Source organism: Pleurodeles waltl, chromosome 2_1 (assembly GCF_031143425.1).
Source record: "Pleurodeles waltl isolate 20211129_DDA chromosome 2_1, aPleWal1.hap1.20221129, whole genome shotgun sequence".
NCBI lineage: Eukaryota > Metazoa > Chordata > Amphibia > Caudata > Salamandridae > Pleurodeles > Pleurodeles waltl.
Window position 1 is genome coordinate 913,725,165 of NC_090438.1, and position 3,879 is coordinate 913,729,043.

Below are 3,879 nucleotides of genomic sequence, written 5' to 3' on the forward strand. Positions count from 1 at the left end.
CCATGGAGGCAGGATTACATGCCGTCCGCCAGTGGTGATGGCTGCACAGTGGTGGTGCTGTTGGTGGGGGGAGGCTCCTGCCCATCCCCTGCAATCTCAGACGGCTGCACAGGGGTGGTGCTGCTGATGGGGGGAGGTTCCTACCCATCCCCTGCAACCTCAAACGGCTGCACAGTGGTGGTGCTGCTGGTGGGGGGAGGCTACTGCCCATCCCCTGCAACCTTGGATGGCTGCACAGTGGTGGTGCTGCTGGTGGGGGGAGGCACCTGCCCATCCCCTGCAACCTTGGACAGCTGCACAACCATAGTTGGTGGTGGGGGTCTGTCACAGTTCCTAGCCCAGGCCCCTTGGTCTTCCTGCCTACTTGTGCAGTCTTGTTGATCTTCCTGGCTGCTGGGGCAGACTCTTTTCTCTTCTTGCCTGCTAGTGCAGGCTCCTTGGTCTTCCTAGCTGCTGGGGCAGGCTCCTTTCCCTTCTTGCCTGCTAGTGCAGGCTCCTTGGTCTTCCTGCCTGCTGGTCCCTTTAGGCTGCCTGGCGCAGGCTCCTTCACCTCCAGGACATGTGGCCTGAATCCCTTTCCACCACGAGTGGTTGTGGTGACGACTGGGCCCGTGGACTGTGTGGCTGAGGTGCTTGGCTGGGTTCTTCCTACCCAGCCCATATGTGCATGACGGGGGAAGGGGTAGGGAATAGGCCAATGGTGGATAGGAACAGTTTTTAGGGTCATTGACGGTGGAAAGTGGGATAAGGAATTGGAGAGGAGGATGAGGGAGTGGTTGTTGGAGGTGTCTGTCTGCTGCTGTTGGATGCAGGTGCATGGGCTGTATGCTGTTGTGAGGTGGTGGCTGTTGGGTGTCTGAGCGCTTGTGTTTGTGTACTTTAGGAGGGGGGACAGACACAGTGCGAGAGGACACAGGGGACATGTGCATGGCTGTTGTGGAGGTGTCTACCAGTGAGGCGTGTGTTCTGCTTGGCGTGGTGATGCTGGTAGTGGATGATGATGTAGTGCATGCGGGTGTGAGTGTGGATGGAACTAGGTGGGAGGTCGTGTGGGGGGAGGAGGGGGAGACAGTGGAAATAGTGGATGTTGTGTCTGCAACTGGATGGTGTTTGTGTGAGTGCCTGTGGGATGAAGTGTGGTGCTTGTGTCTGCCTGTGACACTCTTGTGTGTTGTCTTGTGTGCATGCTCGTCTGCCTGTGTGTTTGGGATGGGCTGGGGTTGAGGAGAATGGAACTGGGAAGTAGAAGTTGGAGGGGTCAGTAGAAACAGGGACAATGGCTGCCATCAGAGAGGACGCCAGAGCCTGAATCGATGTCCGTTGGGCCGCCAATCCAGTGTAAATGCCCTCCAGGAAAGCATTAGATTGTTGCATCTGGGCTTTCAGCCCCTGGATGACATTTACAATGGTTGACTGCCCTACAGAGATGGATCTCAGGAGGTCAATAGCCTCCTCACTCAGGGCAGCAGGGCTCATTGGGGCAGGGACTAAGGTGCCTGGGCGAAGGAGATGCCCGCCCTCCTTGATGAGCAGGTACGGGCAACTCACTGAGGGGCTGCTAGGAGGGCGGTGCTGGTACGGGGTGTGGCGGATGTAGGTGTAGCTGCGGTGGTCACAGAAGTATCCGCCACCACCAAGGAGCATCCATTGGATCAGGTATCTGTGTCAGAACTGTCCTCTCCAGTCTCCGCCGTGGTTCTCCCCTTGTCCTCCGTCCCACTGGTGCCCTCAGTATCAGGAGACTCTGCCTCCAGGGTCCTTTGGGATGCAGCTCCCTCCATCACCGGTGCCTCTGCTCCTCTGCCAGATGATGCTGATGCACATAAGGATAGGATGACAAAACAAAAACGGGAGGGAGAGAGACAAAGGATACACTTGGTCAATGGCTGCACCAACACCACCGCTGGCGTAGACAGCACCCTCACACACAGGGAACAGGCCTACGCAATATGCCATTGCACTACCAGAGAAATAGTTTGCAGCCAAGGCATGGGGAGGGGCACACACCACCAAATGCAGCACACCTGGACCCATGCAGCCCTGACCAGTAGTGGATGCCTACGTGCTAGGTTGTAAGATTTTCCCTTCTGAACCCTAGCCACCAGGGGACCTATGCTGCAATGTCAGGCATGGCCTAGGGGCACCCACAGACACACATCCCCCACCCGAGTACCACCCTACCATGCGTAAGCTGTAATGATGGACACTGTACTCACCCCCTTGTGGTTGCTGTGATGTCCTCAAGCACCCATCAAGCTCTGGATAGGCCACTGCCAGTATGTGGGCCATCAGGGGGCTCAGGGTTCGATAGGCACCCCTTCCTCATTGAGAGGCCATCCCTAGCTGGGCCTTCGCCTTCTTCCGTGCCCAGCATTTCAGGTCCTCCCACTGTTTGCGACAGTGGGTGCTCCGCCTGCCATAGACTGCCAGGGTCCATACGTCCTCGGCTGTGGCACGCCATATACCCTTCTTTTGATGGGCGCTGACCTGCAGAGGCAATGCACACAGGAAAATAGATTTAGACAAAGCGTCCTGCCTGTTAAACATATGCCCCACCGTCCCCGTTTCCATCACCATTTAGACACACATTGCCCAGCACACAACCTGTACAGCGCCCAGAGGACATCCAACCACCCCCCTTACACAAGGCCTATACACACACCACTCCATGCATTCATGCCACATGCATCGTGCCCACAGTGTGCTCACCTGTTGGTCTGGAGGCCCATACAGCAGTATGTACTGGGGTAAGTCCCCATCCACCAGTCTCTCCAACTCCTCCGAAGTGAAGGCTGGGGCCCTTTCCCCAGGCACACGGGCCATGGTAGGTTCCAGACACAGGTCACAGCAGCACATATAGTGTAGGTCCTCTCCTGTGGAAGGTCAGGTAGCAAGTGAGGAATCAGATAGAAAATGGTGGTCACGTCCGTGGTGGTTCATACCGCCACCGCCGGCGTAGATCACCATTGGCCGCTGTACCCCATAGGGCCCAATTATAACCAATGAGCAGTGGCACAACGGTTCCCGACCGTCTCCTGCAACGTCAGTGGAATTAGCTCACTTTCACCCATCCCTCCACACAGGCGGATGCAATTTCAAGGGGGGGCATACCCTGGAAAAATGCTGCATCACTGGTGATATTAGGATATACTGGACAAATCACACTGACCCATTCCAAGTTTACAGGTTGCAAAGTTCTGGTGTAGCTCCATTGTTCAGTTTGTGATTGGCTGCTCACTCTTGTGTCCCTTAGATTCCTACTGCTGTGGATGAATAGGAGATGGAGACATACTCCCGTGTACAGACCCCTGGTGGGCTTGGGAACACTGGAGGACAGGCACATTATCCCCACCTATAGACTGGATAGGGCCACAATCACAGAGCTGTGTGCCCAATTGGAGCCTGACCTGATATCTGCTTTCCATCACCCCACTGGGATCCCCCTCTTGTGCAAATGCTATCAGTGCTCCATTTCCTGGCAACAAGTGACAGTGGGCTTGGCAGCATGAATTTCACAGCCAATGTTCTCAATAGTGCTGACAAGAGTGTTGTCTGCCCTGATTAACCGGTCCTGTGCCTTGGATGAGGTGACCTCGTCCAAGGCTACAGTTCCCGTGTGCCTTGGACGAGGTCACCTTGTCCAGGTCACAGGAACTTGGGGGAGCGCTAGCGCTCCTCCCCTGTGCTCCCCACCCACCCCCCCAAGGCAGGGATGGAAGGGGAAGCCCTTCCCCTTCCACCCCGTGACATCAGCGCGTGAGCGCGCGCTGATTAGTCACAGGGCCTCCCCCATCGCGCTGAAAGAGAAATGCTTTGCATTTCTCTTTCGATTACGTGGGGGAGGCAAGGAGAGGCATCAAAGGGAAGGAAATTTATTTC